At 45.5% G+C, this 21,922-nt stretch overlaps 1 protein-coding gene across 12 annotated transcripts in view; it reads left to right on the plus strand.

Annotated features, from left to right (window-relative positions):
• Positions 1–21,922, plus strand: part of SEMA5A (semaphorin 5A) — a 474,025-nt gene that overhangs the window by 85,165 nt on the left and 366,938 nt on the right. For 6 of the 12 annotated variants that reach the window (XM_077879602.1, XM_077879610.1, XM_077879603.1 and 3 more), the window contains exon 2: positions 18,282–18,373. The exons of 2 other annotated variants lie outside the window; for them this stretch is intronic. The gene's annotated coding sequence lies outside the window, so the exon portion shown is untranslated. Of the gene's footprint in view, positions 1–9,720; positions 9,869–18,281; positions 18,374–21,922 lie in introns of all 12 variants that reach the window. 4 more of the 12 variants (XM_077879613.1, XM_077879605.1, XM_077879601.1 and 1 more) reach the window with 1 other exon arrangement.

Below are 21,922 nucleotides of genomic sequence, written 5' to 3' on the forward strand. Positions count from 1 at the left end.
TTTGCCCATGAACTACCATTGAGTCTCCCAAATGTGAGCAAACTGCACGTGTGCTCTGTGCAGTTCAGGGCTTCCTGCGATATAGATCACAGCAAACTTGGCTTTTAACATGGAGATCCAGCCCTGTTTGGAGACTTTCCCTCATCCATCCTGGAGCTTCAGCTTATGGACTTGTAATGCAGGCCCAGACAAGTGGTTTGATGGGCAGCTTGAATTTACATGCTGACCACATGGAGATGTGTGCTGCTCTCTATATCTCACTAACAGGTTTGTGATTGATGTGCTTACACAGTGGAGCAGCTTAAGATTTGAGGAATGTGCATCAGTGGTAGTTGCTCATTTAGTTTCAGACCGTCACTTCAGGCTTATGTATACTTTCTATATTATTCTGAAATTTTGAGAAAGATCGCAAAACTGGTCAAATCAATTTTTAAGGTGTAGCCGACTTGAAGATTTAGAACAAAACTACCATCTCTAGGGAAAAAAAAATGGGACCCATCTGTCAACAGCTCTTTGGACCTCTACACTTGGCAAAAACATTCTCAAATAAAAGGAGACATGCTGATTTTTGAAGAATAAGTTTTCTTTTCGTTTTGTGCTTTATATCAAAAACTTATCCTGTGACTTTTTAAAAAAGCACCACAGTGGGCATCAAGTTATTGTATTTTAGTGGGTTTTTTTCTTTTTTTTGGAAAAGTTGCTAGGAGGAAAAAAATGTCGGGGTAGGGATAGAATGAGCCTTTACAGTTGCAAAGTACAGAAGAAACCAAATTCCCAGACATCTTGATTTTTTCTTTTTTTTAAATATTTTATTTATTTATTCATGAGTGACAGAGAGAGAGAAGCAGAGACACAGGCAGAGGGAGAAGCAGGCTCCATGCAAGGAGCCCGACGTGGGACTCGATCCCAGGTCTCCAGGACCAGGTCCTTGGCTGAAGGCAGGGCTAAACCGCTGAGCCCCCTGGGCTGCCCTCTTTTTTTTTTTTTTTTTTTTTAAAGATTTTATTTACTTATTTTAGAGAGAGGGAACATGAGCCGGGGGGAGGGGCGGGGGGCAGGGGGGTGGGCTGCAGAGGGAAAGGGAAAGAGAATCTCAAGCAGATTATGCACTAGAGTAGAGCCTGACGTGGGGCTCAGTCTTATGATCCTGAGATCAGGACCTGAGCTGAAACGAAGAGTTGGATGCTTAACCGACTGAACTACCCAGGGCCATGTGATTTTCTACAGCCGAAATGGGCATTAAAGAAATTATTTGACATACTAACTTTATTTTATAAATTGAGCCATGAGGAGGAGTTGTAGATGTAGGCAGATAGGATAGATTAACTCCAACACCCTTGGTCATCGGGACTGGCACAGTGATAATCATGTTGAGTAGCACTTTGGAGTCAGGAACTTGGGACACAGGGTTTTGAAAACTCAGCTTTCCTGTAACCTGGTTGCAGTTATTATCCTGTTTTTACAGTAGAAGAAACTTGGGAGGAATTAAAAAAAAAAAAAGTTCCTGCTCTCCAGAGAAAGTAGTAACAGGTTTTGAACTCGGGGTATAGAGCCATTTCTCCTCATGGGGAGGCTTTTTAGAAGTTTTTATAAGAGGGACGTCTGGGGTTGAGCATCTGCCTTCAGCCCAGGGTGTGATCCTGGGGTCCTGGGATCGAGTCCCACGTCGGGCTCCCTGCATGGAGCCTGCTTCTCCCTCTGCCTGTGTCTGCCTCTCTCTCTGTGTCTCTCATGAATAAATAAATAAAATCTTAAAAAAAAAGTTTTTATAAGAAAGAGAGCGCGAGTTGGAGATTGACTCACATGTAGCCATCCCAGGTAGATGACAAGATCTGTTTCTTTTAAGTTACTTGGGAATTTCTGGGCCACAGTTTTTACTTGTGGGAGTCACTGTCCGCAGCAGCAGGTTTTAGCACAAGCAGGGAGACTGCTTCTTTTACAGAAGCTCTGAAATAGGTACCCAGTAGGGCTAATTTGCTGGTATTGATCTAGAAAATTTAGGGGTGACAGTATTAAGCTTTCAGCGTCCTGGGGGCTTAGAGGCCTGCTGGCCACTAAGGAGGTTCTCCTGGGGAGATAAAAGTCAGTTGAGTCTCTTCTTGGAGCAGGATCCTTCTGAGGATTTCTCCCTTTGATCCTCTTTTCTTCTAGCCGGGTGGGCCTCTATTGTCATTTAAACACCTCATTGAGAGGCAGTTTCCAAATGGTTTTGAAAATGATGTCTGGTGAGATCCCTGCTTCTTTAAGTTCTGGGGGGTGCGGGGTGCTGGGGGGCGGTGCGGTGCTCAGGGTTTCCCCTGGCTTTGAATCACAATGTTTGTTTTTCGAAGCTTTGGTGGTTGGGCCCTTCTGGATTTGTTATTGCAGCTGGGCCAGCTTAGACCTTCCTTCTCTGCCCTGTCCTTTGGCGGCTCGTGGTAGCGTCCAGTCCCTTAGGATCAGGCTGGGGGGGTCTGACCCAGCCCTGGACCCTGGACGCGTGCGCCTTTTGTGAGCTCCCGCAGTCACGCGTGTCCCCGGCTGCTCTCTGCCTGCTAGCCAGAGAGAGCCCTTCCTCTCTTCCCCTCTTCTCGCCTCCTGGTGTTGCCCTTGAATTCCCTTACAAGTTAGGGTTTTTACATTTTCTCGTGTGATGCTGTGTCGTCTGCCTCCAATCCCCCCTTCTCCTCCCCTAGCCAAATCCTGCCTCTCACCTGCACCTAGCGCCTGACGCTTGCCTTTCCAGAAGCAATTATTTGCAGCCAGTTGCAGAAGAGAGATGAACCTTCCCAGAAAGGCAGGAGTGCTCCCGGGACGCACACTCCCTCCCTGGCTGGGCCAGGGACAGAGCCGAGCTTTGTCAAGCCGGGTGGCGCAGAGATGAAGCTGGTGAGGGGAAATTCTGCAGGGAACCCAGAAGGATGTACTTTAATTAGAATTTATGCCCCAATCCCAGTCCTGTAACTGTTGGCTTCTGGGAAACAAAGAGCCGGCTCCTGCTGTAATTGGCAAACAGAGGCCTGTTTCTTCGAGCTCCTTCTCTGCCTTCACCAGGCTCCTTTGATCAGGTTCTTCCATAAGTGCTTTGTGCATTTTGGGCTCTCCAGATAATGTGTCCCCTGCTGACCTCTCTCCCTTCCCAGAAGGGTCTTCTGTAAGTTTAGTCAAATACCAACCATTTCTCTGCTTCTCAGTTCACAATTCTAGTGGCGCTAAGCCCCGCTTTCATGTTGCCACCGGATCTCTTTAAAGCTCCCCGTTAACTTATATACACACATGCACATCCTTATTTTAGCATCTAGTATTCTGAGAGATCAGGGAATTTATAGAACCAGATTTGGCCGCAAACGCAGATGGAATAGTCATTTTTTTAAAAAAAGTCCCACAATTTCTTATTACAGGATTGCTTGATCCCACTTTGAAACCCCCTTTCCTGTTCTAGCCTGTTCCTGTTGGCACATTGCCGCCCCGTCTTGGTGCTTTCTCTAGAAATGCAGCCAACAATATGCTAACCCACCAGGAAACTCCGTGAGACGTGTGGTTAGTTTGCAGTATTCACAGCCTCGGGGTGTAGGCAAGAGGAAGCCCTGTCTGATGCTCGTGGGATGGAAATTTTGGTGCCTGACTCATGTCCATAACTCTTGGGTTTGGTTTGTTGCTCTTACAGACTACTCTGTTTTTCTTTGTGAATTCATTTGTGGAGGTTGCCAGCTTATCTTTTCGAGATCGTGGTAGAAACCATTCTTCTTAAACTTGGAAACAGTCTATTTTATCAGTATCTTTTCTTAGTCCAAAGACACAAGTGAACCATTTCTGTTATGTTTACTCTCTTTTGATGGCTGACAGCATACACGTAGAAGTGGAGAGAGGTGCTCAGTTCTTCTTCTTCTTTTTCTTCTTCTTCTTCTTCTTCTTCTTCTTCTTCTTCTTATTATTATTATTATTATTATTATTATTATAAAGGCAGGAAAGCAGTTTAAAAGGAAGGCAATTCTATTCCAAAAGGTGGTAGTTATAGTTCTTGAGATTATAATGAAAGGGGAGAAGTTGCTAGCATAGAGCTGTGAGGCCACCAGGAAGCAAGAAGGGAAAGGCTTTGGACCTTTTTATTTTTGGGAAATTATGGATTGCATTGCTTGTTTTATTTTTAATGTGAAAGATTTTGGTGTACTAAGAGTGACTTCGTTCAGTTAAGACTTTCCTGGACTTGAAAAGAACAGGAGTCACCGCTCTGGACCAGTTTAACATTTTCTCCATTGTGTGCCGTGTAGTGAGGACACACTTTCCTATTTGACACATGACAGATGGGACTATGTCAGAGGGGGCCATGTGTGACATGTGTTGATATTTGGAAATTCAAGTTAATAGCCTCAGTTGTCAGGAATATATTGTCACAAGTGTAACGAGATACAATCAACTCTTTAGACTGTAATCATCTCCTAAATCTCTGGAGCAAGGATCATTATCTGACACAGAAGATGGGGATCTGGTTCACGTTTATGTGGTGGGAGCTCTAACAAGTCCTGTGAGCCAAGGCCAGAGCCTTCAATCGGCAAGTGACCTTGGCCACCAGCTTGTCATCCCTGATGGCCGGTAATTGTCCAGGTTTCTGTTTCTGAGGGATCTAATTTTCACTCTAGAATGACTTCAGAAAGGTCTCTGCCCATGGTTGTTAATGCCAGACAGTCAGGCACCACGGCTCTCATAGCTTGCAGCTAGTGTGATGAGTTATGTGCCCCTCTGAAGCCAGAGGGCCCACATTTTGCTTTTCAGGAATGATCAGATCGCTTGTATCTTTCAAGTTTCTAGTGCCTGGTCCTAATCTCCCTCCACGAAGTGATAGGCACTCCACACACACAGTCCCACAGCCCACCTTCATGCCAGTCAGCCCCTGCCATTCCTGGTAGAGCTGGGGACACTATTAGGGTGTTGTTCACATTCTTCATTTACAGTCCATCCTCCTTATTGATGGCACTCTGCTCTGGAAGTTCATCATGAACAACGAATCTGTTAAAACCGTACCATCACTCCTAGGGGCCAGACCCGGTTAGGCTCCTGTAAGCTTCTGGTCACAGCAACCTCATCAACTCATCAGCAAAGAACCTTGTTTCATGGGTGTTTCTGTTTAAAGACACCTTATTTAATAGATAGTTGATTCAATAGCTTTGAACTCCCAGACAGTGGCACATTTTGGGTTACAAATAAATTTTAGGCGATGTGTGAATTCACAAAAATGGACTCTGTGAATAATGAAGATTGACTCTCTCTCTCTTTTTTTCCTTTAACGAATATCAGTTATCATAAGAAAGAAGTCATGTCTGGAGTTACCCGACTTCTTTTGTACTCGGAGTCTCACAGGTGCAGAGTAGATGTGCAGGGCAGGGTTTTCTGCTACCATGGTTTTGGTGGTTGCAGCCAAACTGATGGAAGACGTCACAGCCTCCGAAGCTGTTCTCAGGATGTCCCTTCTTCCTGGGGATGAATTAGACCCCTTTGGAAGCTTTCCTGCCTGTCCTTCTTTTGGCATCATTGAATCTGGACTATAGTGCTTTTGCATTAAACTGGAGAAGAACAGCGATTTTGAAGCTCTTGTAATAAATCTCACCTTGAATAACCAGCTGGGTGAGGCACGAAGCACATCTACCTAGTAAGGTGTGAATAACAAGTAACGTCGATGGTTATTTTACGGTTTAACACTTTACTGCCAGTTCTCTTTTTGAATTTGGTTTAGGAGAGTGTGGCTGGAAAGCTGAAGGAAAGGGTCATTTGGTCTGCATTTAAGGAATGTGGTCTGATTTGAGGGAGCCCACCGTGACTTCCCTTTTAACGTGTTTGTGAAACCTCCTCCTGAAACCCAGCGCCGGCCTCCATGGCTTGGTGGGAGACACTGGGTGCAGGGTTGGGATGATCTGGGGTGGAAGGCGTTCTGCTGGTGAGATTGTGTATTGTCGGGTGCTGTGCCACGTTGGCTGGGATTCTACAGCTGTTTCTTCCCAAGCTGCTGACTTCTGTTGACAAGCCAAGGCCGACTTAGGAATTTGTGCGGAGCATCTCCCTCAGAGGAGTGTTTGGCTCCTTGACAGCCATGTGTCTGTCACAGCAAATTGGAATTTTGGAGAAGGAGGGGGTCCTTCTAGTGAATTTGGCCGCGATGAAGATCTCTTCTGCGCGGTGACAGTTTCCGGAGTGACTGTCCTTGAGGGAGGAAAGCTCGCGTCCTCGTAACTTCTCTGCCCTTCCTTTTCTGTAAGGGTTTGTCATCAAGAAAGGGGCCCAATGTGCTGATCTGTAGGGCTGACAAATGGAAAGGCGCTCGTGGAAGAAGTGCAGAAAGGGGCCAAGGGGAAGATTCTATTGAGTCGTTATCATTTGAAGGCTGATGGATTCGGTGTAGTGCCAAAACCATCCAGCTATTCAGATTCCCGTCATGATTGTTATCTTTGTCGCCTTTACTGAATGGGTCAGATAGAACTATGGTCGTTACTTGCTGGTCAGGTGGATATGTGTTGTCTGTGAAGGTGAATGCCTGTCTGTCAGCCTTGGTGGAGCCAAGAAAGGTGGGAAGGAATTTGGCATCTCCCAAAGTTCCCAACAGAGGGAAGTCAGTAAGCCTGGGCTCTTCTTGACCCTCTCCTCTCTAGTCCTGGGATGGTTATAACCCCCATGTGTCTTTTTAGCTTCTGTTAAAAGATTCATGTGCACCCCAGAATAGGAAAATAGGAGAGACCTAATTGGAAGGGGGTGAGGAGTGTGTTTCTATCAAGGAACAGCATTAACACCATGCCAGTGCATCAAATCATGGTTTATTGGTTTACCTTATGAGTCTTTGAGAAAAGCAGCTGTCACCAAAATTTCATGCCACTTTCCTGATTCATAGCTCTTTTGCCATCTTGGGAAATGGGGCACGACTTGAAAATTGTCAATAAATAATGAATAGCCATGCCCCTACTTCCCAGGGCAAGCTGAAACATGTGAAAGAAGTTAAGGACCAACAAGGCAAGACATTTTGTTCCTTCTACAATAACAAGTCTTATCACCTTCCTCCTCCTCTAGAATGTGATCAGCTTTCCCTTCGAATGAGGGGTTTTGTTTATGGTTTCATTTCCCTGACGTTTACAAGGACTGTGCACCGACAGGACGGTCCCTAATTAGGTACTAATGCTTCTCGTGGGATGGATGACGAGCTCGGCTAAAAGGCTGGATGCCTGCCAGCCCGGGAGAGGGGATGAGGATGAGAAGGTTAACTTGACCAGAGTGTCTAACACTCGAGTCTCTATAGTTTGGGGAAAAAAAAAAAAACCCAAAGCAAGGGCAAGTCTGTGTGCCACTGTCACTTGACTTTATTTTCAGCATCATTGTTTTGTCTTCCGTGCTAGAGTTATGCAGTCTTTACTTAAAGCTCTGGATTCAGTTAGGCTTATTACCCTCCTTGAGTAGCATCGCTTCCATAGGCCTAAAAAAGAGGTCATCGGAATCACAAGTATCAACTAAATAGAGTCAAAAAAAGTAACACTGAGATTAAGATGCACATTTTGAAGTCAAGCATAAAATGCCCTCAAGAGCATAGTGATTTTCTGGTGCTTAATTACGTAAAATGCTTTTAAGTTTTTGATTTGGTAAATTACATCGTAATTGCATGTTCATGTTGGTCAGAACACATACGTGTTTTCTAAAGCCACATATGACATTGGCAACTGGACAGTGAGGAGGGAAACTCCTGGAAGCTTGTCTTTTCTCTGCAGCTCCCTGGGGACCCAGGGACCCAGGAGTGAGGAGGGACCCAGCAGTGAGGAGAGTGAGGCAAGGTGGACAGACTCAGCCAAAGGTCAGGTGTTTTCAGAACGTTTATATGTGAAGGGGCCTGAAAGCCCTGGTTGTAAAGCGAGAACAGAAGCCCAGGAAGTGAAAATCTGGATTTCGTTTTGATCAGCAACTGCAGAGGAAACACTTCCGTTCAACTGAACATCATTGATTCACGAATTGGAGTACTTTTTATTTAGTAATTCTCCTGATATCTATAAAATATGGGTTTACTAAGGGAATTATCAGGATAAGCCTGAGATTCACAAAGATAGTGTCCATATTCCTGAGGAAAAGTATTTTCCTGACTGCTCACCACTGGCCACCCGGTTGGCCTTGCCCCCCTGTCTTGACTGTTCACGGGAGCCGCCGTCAGTGCGAGGAGACCTCTGTGAGTGAGCAGAGAGGTTGTCGGGGGTGGTGGGGGAGGAGGCTGTGGAAGGTTCCTTGAGTGTGCCCGCAGGCCCAGCAGGTGGGAAGGGGAGAGATAGCGGCAGCTAGTGTGGCAGGGTCTGTGACAGATTTGGATTTTACAGGAGTACAAACAGGGCCTGGGATCTGTGTGAGTAGCATCAGAAAACTTCTTCGGAGACTTGAAAACCTTCCAAAGAGATATGAAAAAAGAATTTCATTTTCAGCGAAGGTGGGATCAAGGCTGGCCTTGTGCCTCGGGGCCGGGAAGGTGTGATTTTTCTCTCCTTAAGACTTTGACTCGGGCACAGCCTCCATGTACCTGCTCCCTCCTGAGCACCTGCTGAGGGCCCAGCGAGCTCTGGACCTGGAGGAGCGGCTTAGCTTCTTGGGTGACTGTGATGAGCGGGGCATGTCATGTAGGAAGGATGGCCCTGCAAGCTGACTTGAGGTCGTGCGCCTGGTCTGTTAACACTGCCACGCACCCTGATGTAAGAGAAGGAAGGCTCCTTGCATGTCTTTCTTGAAGGTGCTCATTGACGGAGGCCTGGCCTTGGCGGTGCAAAGCGGACAGGACACGATACCTGCCCTTGACACGGAGGCCACCAGATGGACGACAGAGGGTGATCTGAGGAAGCTGGAGGCAGGGCCGCGTGTCCTGTCCACGGAGCAGAGGCAGACCCACCACAGGGAGACCCCGAGGGCACACGCGGATCGCGGAGCCAGCAGGGATGCAGGCGCAGCTCTGGCTTGAGCGCTGGTGGCCGACGGAGCAGATATAATCGAAAGGGCAGGCGGGACACGGCTCTGGACTCAGGTCAGCTTTGTCCGAATCACAAGGAGGGCGGTGACCGTCCAAGCTGCGCGTAACATCAGAAGGACAAAACAAACCAACACCAGTGGTCAGTTTAATGCTGTTTGCTCAGCGGGGGGTGGGGGGTGTTTTCTTGATGGTTTATGAAGAGGAAACACAAACCCAACCAGACTGTCGGGCCAGGGCGAACTCTCCCAGGCACCGTCCTCCCCACGTCACCTGTGCTGACACGTCTGCTGGCGGAGCTTGTCAGCGCGAAGTGTCCTCTTGTAGAATGTGGTCTGCATTTCCTAGTGGGCTTGTTTACCTTCCGGCTGCTTCAGTGGAATGGGCTTTCACTGAGTGAAAGGTTAGGTTGTAACGGTGGCTGCTTTTACAGTCAGTACGCTCGAGAACTTTCCCGGGTTGTTCAGCGCTGCTGTCCCGGGTTCGATGGGTCTCTCCACCGGGATGGTGGCAAACGGGTGCAGGCAAACGGGGCGCCGTTAAGTCAGCCTCCTGGGTCGAAAATTTTCAGGGTGTGTTTGCAAAAAAGAAAAAAAATATGAAGGCTGTGTCTGGACTCCTACAAAGAAGCAGCAGGTTTGCATCAGGGCCTCCTGGTTCCACTTAGTGAGTCCGACTGGATCAGATGGTCTCTTTGATGGAGCTGCAGGATGGGCAGCGTGCTTCAGGACTGACCTAAGGCAGCTGACGTGGTTGTTTTTAAACCTTAGGGAAGCTGCACTGGTTCTTCATGGGGAGGAAGTTTCTGTACTGTTCATCCTGAAATGGACAACCTGACTCACTGCCAAATGTGAAAAAAGAAGATCTTTTTACTCCCCCGCATGTGTAAACACTAAACACAGCAGTGTTTATAGGAAGGTAAGACACCATCTGGTTCACTGCGTAGTAGCCTAGTTCTTATTTTTATCACTAATTTATACTGAGAGGATGACAGAACAGAATTAGATTCTTGGTTATACAACACACCCAAGGATTCTTATAGTGATAAGCCTTCTGTTGTCTCAAAACCATGAAAGAGATCCTTAGGTGGGATGAGTGCCGTTCTTGGGCACCGTGGCCGACCCAAGATGAGTCACGTCTTCCTCGTGCAGCCCCTGCTGCCCACCTTTGACGCTGGAAGATCCAACAGGTAGTTGGGACTAATTTCAGCTGGATTTAGCAGTCTTTTATTCTTCATATCTTTGGAGAAATGGACATTTTGAAAAGCAACACCGTAGACTGCCTTGCAAGTAGAGACCCAATTTGCTTGGCCCCGATTACCCTACCCCATGCAAAACAGCAACCTTGGGCTTGAGGTACATAAAATTCATAAAGTCATGGAAAACCCAGAACTGACACAGACCAGCGTGCAGATTGGGTTGGGTTGGCTTACATGGATCTGTATTCATCAGTTGCCCTTCCTGAATTCAAAGAGGACGTCTTTTCATTTCTCTATCCTCAGTTGGAGAGAGAGCCTCTTTTATGGCTAGCAACTCCTAAAACCTGCTATCTTGTTCTTTTTTTTTTTTCTAGGAAAATATTTTTTTTCCGAGTGATTTAACACATCTCCATTTTGCTAACAGTTCTTTGTGAATCCCATGTCCCTCGTCTTTGCAGGGATGAGCTATCCTCTTTTCTCCATGCTCGTGCAGCAGACCTTTGTCTGCCTTAGTTCTGCTCTCTTCTGGGAAGGATTGGGTGCCACTTGCGTGTTTAATCTGTGGCAGACATTTCCCTCTTCCTATGGAATGACCAAAGGACCCATCTAAGAACCCAAGCCCTTCCTGTCTGCTTTAATAAAAGTTAAGCGGGATCCCTGGGTGGCTCAATGGTTTGGTGCCTGCCTTCAGCCCAGGGCGTGATCCTGGAGTCCCGGGATCGAGTCCTGCGTCGGGCTCCCCGCGTGGAGCCTGCTTCGCCTTCTGCCTGTGTCTCTGTCTCTGTCTCTCTCATAAATAAATAAATAAGCAAATAAATAAAATCTTAAAAAAAAGTTAAAAAAGTTAAGCAACAACAGTAGCTAAATAATTTTTTTTTCAAGTTAAATTTTGATCTAAGAATTAAACCTCGATTTGAGATTTAGAATTGAAGCTTGGCTGTCTTCTCTGGGGGTAAGCTACTTACTGCTTCCAGGGTAAGTCTTGTTGGATGCGTTGTTCTGAATCAATAGGAATTGAGAGACCACATTTTTCAAAAAGCCTCAGACACCCTTCTCTTTCTGAGTGGTGAGATTGTAGTCTACAAAGGATGGATCAATTTAGCTGTCAAAATGAAAGCTGAGAGGCCAATTGCCCATGCAAATCAGCCACTTGTGCAAGCCCTTCGAAATTGCCTGCAGGAAGAGCGAGGCTGCCCTTTGAAAATTTGGCACATGGTGACAGAAATGAGAAAGTAGTCACTCTTCAGAGATGGTGATGTCCTGAGAGAGCCGATTTTAGAAATTGCTCATTTTGAGCAGTTGCTTAGTTTTTGGCAACTTGTTTGCTTTCATAAAGAAGTCGTTTTTTACCCCTCTCTTTTTCTCCCTCTGTTCCCATGTGTCTCGGCAGCTCAGAACACCTCTCACTGTCTGATGTGGAAACTAAGGAATAGGAGGCGTTCTGTGCCAGCTCTGTTCCCGTCGCTCAGGCGATGCATCTATTCCAGGGCCAGCAGCTCCGACCAGCTTTCTGTGCTCCGCAAAGGATGACTTTGCACAAAGACTAAATGGAAAACAATTGGGTTGCATTCTTCCTAAACATTGTTAGGATTAGTCAACACTTTGAGAGATGAAATCCCAGTTTTCCGCCTTCCGTTTTCTGTAGGCTTCAGCTGTGTTTAATATTTCTAAACCAGCACATTTCCCAGTGACCACCACCTGTGTGATGGAGGGAGCGGGCTGGGCGGATCTGGGTGGGAGAGCTCCAAGTACAAGTGCATTTCTCTTTGCCTTTGGGTTCAACTTTTGGAAGCGTCTGCTTTTCTGTTCAGGGAGGTAGGATTTGCCTCTGTTGGTCTCAGAGCCAGGTGATTGCATCATGAAGGGACCCAGTGTGAGGCCCTGTGTTCCTGTGTGAGGACACACTGTCCACACAGCCACGGCCATCACTGGGACTGGTCTCCAGGTGTTCCTGCGTTGGCCCTAAGACACCCAGGGATTTAAAGAAGGGAAATGGTGACATCTGGCACTTGTCTTTTAAAATGCACATGAGATGACTCTCGTAGAGATTCTTTATTAGCTGTTGTTGATCAATATATGGCATTATTTGTACAGAAAATAATTAGCTGGTGACTAAAGAGATCATGTCTGATGTGGGGAAAACTTTTCCAAAGGAGGAATTCCTTGAGCCCAGAGCCCCTCAGTGCGCTGTGGCTTTATGGCTGTCATTCCTCTACATGTCCTGTGCTCCACTGTGATGCAGGAAGATGCATCTGATGGGCCACATACACTGATAAGGAAATGAAGGCGAACCGTTTCCTTTTTCGGTGCAATGTCAAAACTCTCAAGCCCGGATTTAAATTTTTCTTTCCTCCCTGTACATTTGTCCTGTCAAACACTTTTGTATAAGATCTCTAGCTTTGTTTGAAAGCCCCAGCTGTTTGCCCTGATGCCCTGCTGGTGGCGACACTACCAGCTTCCGGCTGTGTGCCATCGCAGAATTGGGCAGGGCAGCAGCACAGCTGCCGACGGGAGAAGAACACCTTTCAGAAAAGGAAAAAGTCCTGAGCTGGGACACTTTTTAATGCTGCTCTCAGCATTTGCAAATCGTAATGTCCAACAGTGCTTCAAGTTTTGGTGGCAATATTGAACCGAACCAGAGGCCTATCTTTAAGAAAAAGAAACAAAGCTAACTTTTAAAGTTTGAGTCCTGGCCCCGGCTTGAAGGTGAAGCAGTCGGTGGTCTTCTATTTGGGGACATCAAAATGAGGCTGCTCCACAGCCAGCCTGCGGCCCGGCCCGCATCAGCCTGCAGCCGAGGGGCAGGGGCTCTGCTCAGTCGCCCTTGCGATGGCACTGGCCAGGCCACCCCGGCACCGTGGACTTTCCGTCACCTCAGGCTCTCTGGGCGTTTGCTTTGGATCTTCACGTGGTTTTCCCGAATGCTGGAATTTCTGCTTAGGAATGTGGTTGTAGCTGGGAGCAAGGTTCTGCCCTCCTTCCTCTTGGCAGGGGCCCAGGCTGCCTGCCATGGTTTATGTTCCTGAGAGTCTGCGCACCTTGTCAGAGCACCCAGGTACCTGCCTGCTGCTTCTTGCATGCTTGTCCCTTCCCCCTCCTTCCCCCTGGGCCCTTCCTTCCCCTGCCCCGTCCTACTGTCCTCTTCGCGGCCACCTTTGCCTCCTCAGTTCCTCTTTTTCTGTTCCTTCTGTGGGCACCTCCTTTTTGTTTCTGAATGGCTGGGGGCTGCCTTCCCTTCAAATGACATCTTCCTTCCTTCCTTTTCTTTTTTTTTTTTTTTTCCAGATTTTATTTATTTATTCATGAGAGATACAGAGAGAAGCAGAGAAACAGGCAGAGGGAGAAGCAAGCCCCCTGTGGGGAGCCTGATGCAGGGACTCGATCCCAGGATCCAGGGATCACACCCTGGGCCTAAGGCAGGTGCTCAACAGGCACCCCAAACAGTGTCTTTCTTTACCCTAAAAGCCCTCTGTTGATCTCTCCAAGCACGTCCAGGGGGGCACATGTGTTGGAGGCGAATGACAGAGGTTGTTGGAGGTAACTTCGTGTGACAAGAGCAGAGTTAGGGACAGTCTCAGAAAGGGGCACTGTGTGTGCAGAGAGGCTGCTGATTCTCTTCAAGCAGATTCTATAGATTGTTCTTCCCAGCCATACTGCTGGCCCTGGACTGGTGAGAAAAAACGATGACATCCTTTCCCTAATTTGTACTTTAACTCGCAGTGAGGAAGTTGGGATTCTCATTGCTGACATTATTGTCTTATATCCAGACATGCTCTGTTTCTAGACTTTCTGTACCAGTAATAGTTTGTAAAAATGGGGTGTGATTTATAGTTGTGCAATTTTTTTTTTTTTTTTTTTTTAGTATTTTCAAGTCTGGAGTTCCCAGTGGAAGCTGCTTGTGGCCTCTGGTTTCTCCCAGTCCCGCCCGTCTCCCTGCTCACCCGCCGTATGGATCTTCCTAAATCTCCCTCTTGTGCTGGTACTCCATGGAGCCTTCAAGGCCCCCCTCCTTTGGACGAGATCTTGTCTTTTTCTTGTGAGAACACTCCCTAGTTGGCTGCCTTTCTAGTGGAGGAGCTCCATCTAGGAGTTCCGTGGAGCGGCTCCTTGGAGCCCTCTTCCCACTTGGCCGTGCTCCCCAGTGGCCGTGCTCACACCCCTCCTGATGCCACCCCTTCCTGCTCCTCAGCCTTGGGTTCCCACTTGGAATTCATTCTCCTTTACTTTCTTGTTTTCCTCCAGGGATTGGAGTAGAAGACAGCTTCCTGTCCGTGGTCCTAACAGTCCTCCAGTCCTGTCTTTCCACCTTTAGGTCACTTGCTATGTTTCCCCGGACCCCGTTCAGTTGGCATTCCTGCAGACTCCTGTCTGCTGGCCCCACAGTTGGGTTTCCTCAGTTCCTCCCACCCCAAGTGTGGTACCGGACATTCGTGGTCCAGCCTAGGCTGCCTCTGGCCAAATGGCTCTTCATTCTGTCTAGGGTTTTCAGGATTCCTGCCTTATCTACCACCAGCTTCACCTGTATTTCACCCCACTTGAACACACTTCATCGTGTCTCTGAATATCATACCTGTCCCTTAAATCCCAGATCACATTTCTCTTCTTCTGGGAAGCTCTCCTTGACTTCTCCCTCTCCTCCAATTGCAGGCTTTTATAGAATTGTGTAGGCCCATCGTAGAGTGTCTTGGATGAGCTCCCAAGTGCACAGTGGGTTCTTGCTTTGTCTTCTGACCACCTACCAAGCACGGGGCCGTGTGGCAGTTAACTGACTGATTGAGTGCAAGATGTCTCTTAGTTGAGCCCCATGACCACCGGTAAAATTCTTACAAGTTGGGACATTCTGGTCCAACAGTTCATAGGTTTTCTGAGCCTATATCTGGTGGGGTTTCTTTCCATGACTCCATTCAACATCGTTATGATGCCAGGTGGTGTCATCCGTTTTCATTTTATTGTGATTTTACTGTTGCACAATTTCTAAATTGAGCTTTTAAGACTGGCCTGAAATTTTAATTTTTCTCCTGTATCCATAGGAGAAAGGCCACTGCTCAGCTGACCTTTGGTTTCTAGAAGAATGTTTAAATCTACATTTTTCCTCTTTCTGAGGAGGTCAGGCTGGGGAGGTTGCATATTTTAGCAGAAAGCGTGTGCTGATGGGCACTTAGGAAGTTATAATTGATGTTTAAATTTTATTTATGCATTTCAATTAAGAGTTTTAAGAGCCTGTGAAGGTGGCCTGGGGTGCAACTTTTAGGGAAGGTTTATTGTTTGTAAATCATGAAGGACTGCTGCAGGGGCAGTGTTTTCTGGAGTGAGGCTGTCACTGAGAATTCTGATGCGGAGGACTTAGGCCATTGTTTCTACTAAAGTGGAAACCAAGCTAAAGGAGAAAAGAGTAAGGATAATACAGAATTGAGTCAAATGGGAACTTTTTTGTTTTAATAAAACATAAGCTATTTCTTATTTGATGGGTAGTTAAATATCTATTTTAAAATATTCCGACCTACCGCCCGAGGCAACCCTCTGGGGCTTTGTCATTTCTTTACCTTTTGACTTTCTTCTTAGTTTTCTGGAAAATATGTCAGTGATTTATGGTTTATACATCAGGGAATCTGTGACCTTATGGGGGGAGGAGGGGAGTGCTCAGCCCATGGACCCGAAGGGGCCTTTGTCTGTGACTTTAACTTAGCTCTTAGACAAGGTCACTGCCTTGTTGCTGTGGCTTCTCCTGCTAAGTCTACACTGCTCGGTACATGTGGGTGTCGTATTGAGTGTGGTGTATTCCTTCAGAGGGTGGAACGCCAACCCAGACAAGGGTTGACCTCCTAGTGTAGGAGGTCCCAATGTTGTTTGCTGGGTTATCAGGCACCAAGGTGGGAAAAGATCTTCTTTACCACTGATGTAAACACAGACAGGGTAAGAACCTTTCAAGGTGGATGCCCCTGACTCCTCCTGTAGGAAGTGGTTTCCAGTTTAAGCTTTGGATTCTAAAGGGAGTTTTGTTGTCCACCATGCCGTGTACACTCTGCACTGCGCGTGGTGCCACTTGAGTGGTGCCTTTTCATAAGCGAGGGGCTTGATTTTGAAATCAGAAGTTGGCCCTGGAGCATCCAGCGGTCCACACTGTGGGCTGTTCCTGCCTGGATTGAAGGGGGAGTCCTCTTTTGCACTATTTATCTGGTTGAGTCAATGATTCTGAATTCCCAGCAATGCCCTTTTTGGCCTCTGAGTCTTTTGACATTTCAGAGGATGGCCATTCTTCGCAGGTGTGACTCTTAGATCTTATAGCTGGGGACCCTATCAACTAATTTATGACTGCACTGACGGAAGATAGGAGAGCTCAGCCTCTAGACCTAATTATCAGCCCTATTTTATTTTTTTTTATTTATTTTTATTTTTTTTTTTAGCCCTGTTTTAAATTTAATTCTGACACATATGAGTTTATAGAAATTGCCAGGTATTCCTGGCAATAATGAGTGGGTCTGTCCAACCTTGTCCCTTAAATTTTAACTAAGAAATAAACAAACACAAAGACATTTTAGGGCTAATTTTAAAACATTTTGGGGCTCAAGAGAGGATGTGGGTGTATTCCAACATGCCATCGTATAAAGAAGTTCAGACTAGCATGTTTGTTGCCACAGCCAAAGGAGAGACTGGTGGTGGGAGAGAGGAATTAGCTGCTCCTACGAAGTTTTTCTGGACTGAGTATGCCTCCTTACCTTGGAGAGAGCTCCCTTACTCTTCTTTTGGCCTCAAGAATTTGCATCTGCACCTCCTCTTGTCCAAATGGTGATGTCACGGGCTTTCAAAGACTCAGCTGGGACCACGTTGGGCTTGGTGATGCTGTAGTGTGTGTGTGCGCACCTGGGCTGTGCGGGCTTTCCTGGGCAGTTCTGAATATGTTGTTTGGGATTGCCCCCGGCTTCCCGTGAACTAACCAAAGGCACCCGATGGAGGCAAAGAGCCTCATGGAGAGACAGTGTCACTTAGTCTGCCCTCTGGCCTCTGGACCTCAAGACTTCCAAACGGCTGATTTCAACAGATATAAAATTTTACAAACTTCCAGATGCCGGAATTGAGTTTATTTTCTGCAGGCAGATGGCCTTTAGATAATTACTGAAGTAGTGTGGGAACCACTGCATAGAGGAATAGCCAGAATGTTCCAGAATGTTCCGGGAAGTTCTTCTTCCCTTTTTCTCATCATCATTCTAGCTGCTACCCAAGTGTATGTGTGGGGATAGGCAACGCCATTGTGTTCCAGGCTTACTGGAAGCCAGAAGCTGCAGAGCAGGGAGTAGAAAGAGACTATGTGAACTAGGACAACAGAACCTGCATGAGCGCTGAAAGGACAGTATTTGAAGTAACAGGTGTCCCTCACTACAAATTCATTCTTTATGAATCAGAAAGGGATGGTAACCCATTTCTTGAGTTTCTGGCATATATGGTTCTAGCGAGGCTAATTCTTGTAGTAGTCTTTCTGTCACATTAGAGTATCAAGTTTTCAGGATTTTTATATTAAATTGAAGAGATTGGGGGGGTGATTAGTTGGTGGAATAAGATGAATTCATTTTAGTGAAGTGAATGCTTTCATGTTTACAGTTCTTTTCCTAATAAAGTTTCTTCTGCACCAAATAAATTAATGTGTAAATAAAAATACAAGTTCAAATTATTGGTATAGTTTATTCTCTGCCTTCTGCCTTTGCTCCTTATTTTTCAAATGCATTACTTAAAGTGCAATATATACCCCACAACAGGATGAAAGAGCCCTCATAAAACTGGTAAATTCACACAACCAATCTGAATTTGATGTTCAAAATGCTTAAAGTAATTTACATGGGTTTGAAACGATGGTCCTTTTGGTGTTTCATGAGATGTGTTTGCGTATGTTAACGGCGTAGGAGTTGTTTTTTTCTTTTTCTGAAGAAGGAAACCCATCCGTATGTGGGATATAAGGCGAGGGCTATCTGTTGTGATTTCCGAGCTGTCCTGGGTCACTTTGCTCTAAGTCTTACATCACTAAAATAGCTTGCTGGTTATGCAGGGCCTTCCTGGAAGTTTCTAGAATTGATAAGCAATGACCATAGCCTCTTTTAAAATGGATTAATAGGATCTGTTTTTTTCTTTTGTTTTTTGAAGTGCCGACATGTGAGGTGGGCTCGAGTGCCCAGGTGCTGTGGATCCGTAGTGTGATACATGATCCAGGAAACGCTCCCCCCTTTCCCTCCTTGGTAAGTCAAACACCTCTGTGGGAAATGAAGACACCGCCAGTTTTATAGATTGAGACACAGTTATAGCTTATGAGTGTCACTTATCTCTGCTGTTAAAAATGGCAGTGAACGACCAAAAAAACGCAGCCCCAGAGAGGTGAGGCAATCTGCTCACGATTTCCCAAGTAATTGGAGGCAGAGCTGGGATTTGAACCCGTGTTCTTTTTTTTTTAAATTTTTTTTCTTTTTTTATTTATTATTTATGATAGTCACACACAGAGAGAGAGAGAGAGAGAGGCAGAGACACAGGCAGAGGGAGAAGCAGGCTCCATGCACTGGGAGCCGACGTGGGATTCGATCCCGGGTCTCCAGGATCGCGCCCTGGGCCAAAGGCAGGCGCCAAACCACTGCGCCACCCAGGGATCCCTGAACCCGTGTTCTTAAGCCTAACATAATACTACCTCATAGTGCTGGGAATACTTTCTGAGAATCAGGCAGACACGCTTTTTAATTTTTTTTTCCCTTACTGAAAAAAGAGAAGCTCACAATAAATAGTAAGAAATTAGTTTTTCAAACAACTGTCTAAATCAGGAGATGGCAAATTTTTTTCTGAAAAGGGTGAGCTAGTCAATATTTTAGGATTTGCTATTTGATTTTATAAATCTCTGTTTCAACAACTCAACTCTATGTTGAAGCACTCGCGCAGCCACAGACAATAGGTAAATGAGCAGACATGGCTGTGTTCCAATAAAACTTTATTTACAAGGACCAGAGGCCAGCTGAGCTGGATTTTGCCCATAGGCTGTAGTTTATCGAGCCCTGGTCTGTATACTTACAGCACTCAGAGATCTCACAGTATGACGAGTAAGTGTGTTTTAGTGGCCAGTAGGTATGAGTCCTTTAGAAAATTTCGCTTGGATGCTCTGAATTTAATCTTAAGTGACTTTTAATGAAGTCTCCTGTAATTGTAAAAACCTACTCTATATTTTTTAATTATGATTTTTATATTTATTTATTTATTTATTTATTTATTTATTTATTTATATATTTTATTTATTTATTCATAAGAGACATAGAGAAAGAGGCAGAGACATAGGCAGAGGGAGAAGCAGGCTCCCTGCAGGGAGCCTGATGAGGGACTCCATCCCAGGACTCTGGGATCATGACCTGAGCCAAAGGCAGATGCTCAACCATTGAGCCACCCAGGTATTCCAAAACCTACTCTTTAGAATAAATGCATCTGCTGTCATAAGTCTGTAGGCCCCAAGTGTATTAGCTTAAGGCAGGCACCTAGCTTGCAGCTTTGCTCCAAGTAGGCTTGATAAACACTGTTCTTTCAGTGTATTTAGTTAGTCTAGAATGTATAACTCTTTATGAAATAAGATCAGATGGCATTTCCTCTTTTGGTCTCTGTGTAGTTTCTAAATGTGACATTTTTATTTTGCACCCTTAAAAATGCTATTGCTTATACTTATTAGGGCAAACATGCAATTATTTTGGGCTGTCTGATAATTGTGTTGCTCAAAAGTGTTCTGGTATCACATCTTCCTCTTTTATTATGAGCAAAACCAGATGTTTATAAGAGTCAAGTTTGAACAAGGTTGATGCACGTAAATCATGGGATAACATGGTGATCTCCTTTGCCACATACGTTAAGTGAGGTGGTTCTATGTTTTTTGTACTTAACTTTTTCTATTTTATTTTATTTTATTATTTTATTTTATAATAAATTTATTTTTTATTGGTGTTCAATTTACCAACATACAGAATAACACCCAGTGCTCATCCCGTCAAGTGCCCCCCTCAGTGCCCGTCACCCGTTCACCCCCACCCCCCGCCCTCCTCCCCTTCCACCACCCCTAGTTCGTTTCCCAGAGTTAGGAGTCTTTATGTTCTGTCTCCCTTTCTGATATTTCCCACACATTTCTTCTCCCTTCCCTTCTATTCCCTTTCACTATTATTTATATTCCCCAAATGAATGAGAACATACAATGTTTGTCCTTCTCCGATTGACTTACTTCACTCAGCATAATACCCTCCAGTTCCATCCACGTTGAAGCAAATGATGGGTATTTGTCGTTTTTTTTTTTTTTTTAAAGTGTTTTTATTTATTTATTTATTTTTTCTTTTCTTTTTTTTTTTTTAATTTTTATTTATTTATGATAGTCACACAGAGAGAGAGAGAGAGGCAGAGACACAGGCAGAGGGAGAAGCAGGCTCCATGCACCGGGAGCCCGACGTGGGATTCGATCCCGGGTCTCCAGGATCGCGCCCTGGGCCAAAGGCAGGCGCCAAACCGCTGCGCCACCCAGGGATCCCTCGTTTTTAATGGCTGAGTAATATTCCATTGTATACATAGACCACATCTTCTTTATCCATTCATCTTTCGATGGACACCGAGGCTCCTTCCACAGTTTGGCTATTGTGGACATTGCTGCTAGAAACATCGGGGTGCAGGTGTCCCGGTGTTTCATTGCATCTGTATCTTTGGGGTAAATCCCCAGCAGTGCAATTGCTGGGTCGTAGGGCAGATCTATTTTTAACTCTTTGAGGAACCTCCACACAGTTTTCCAGAGTGGCTGCACCAGTTCACATTCCCACCAACAGTGTAAGAGGGTTCGCCTTTCTCCGCATCCTCTCCAACATTTGTGGTTTCCTGCCTTGTTAATTTTCCCCATTCTCACTGTTGTGAGGTGGGATCTCATTGTGGTTGTGATTTGTATTTCTCTGATGGCAAGTGATGCAGAGCATTTTCTCATGTGCATGTTGGCCATGTCTATGTCTTCCTCTGTGAGATTTCTGTTCATGTCTTTTGCCCATTTCATGATTGGATTGTTTGTTTCTTTGGTGTTGAGTTTAAGAAGTTCTTTATAGATCTTGGAAACTAGCCCTTTATCTGATACGTCATTTGCAAATATCTTCTCCCATTCTGTAGGTTGTCTTTTAGTTTTGTTGACTGTATCCTTTGCTGTGCAGAAGCTTCTTATCTTGATGAAGTCCCAGTAGTTCATTTTTGCTTTTATTTCTTTTGCCTTCGTGGATGTATCTTGCAAGAAGTTACTGTGGCCGAGTTCAAAAAGGGTGTTGCCTGTGTTCTCCTCTAGGATTTTGATGGACTCTTGTCTCACATTTAGATCTTTCATCCATTTTGAGTTTATCTTTGTGTCTGGTGTAAGAGAGTGGTCTAGTTTCATTCTTCTGCATGTGGATGTCCAATTTTCCCAGCACCATTTATTGAAGAGACTTTCTTCCAGTGGATAGTCTTTCCTCCTTTATCGAATATTAGTTGACCATAAAGTTGAGGGTCCACTTCTGGGTTCTCTATTCTGTTCCATTGATCTATGTGTCTGTTTTTGTGCCAGTACCACACTGTCTTAACTTTTTCTTCTTTTTTTTTTTTGTCTTAACTTTTTCTTTCAGAAGGATACTTCTGACACCTGAAGGCCTATCTGATTATTGTACTGGTTATCATCTAAAAAGATGGGTGTGTGGGGGGCACCTGGTTGGCTCAGTTAGTTAAGCGTCTGACTCTTGATTTCAGCTCAGGTCTTAATCCTAATCTCAGGGGCG

The sequence above is a fragment of the Canis aureus genome, chromosome 31 (assembly GCF_053574225.1).
Source record: "Canis aureus isolate CA01 chromosome 31, VMU_Caureus_v.1.0, whole genome shotgun sequence".
In the NCBI taxonomy this organism is placed as follows: Eukaryota; Metazoa; Chordata; class Mammalia; order Carnivora; family Canidae; genus Canis; species Canis aureus.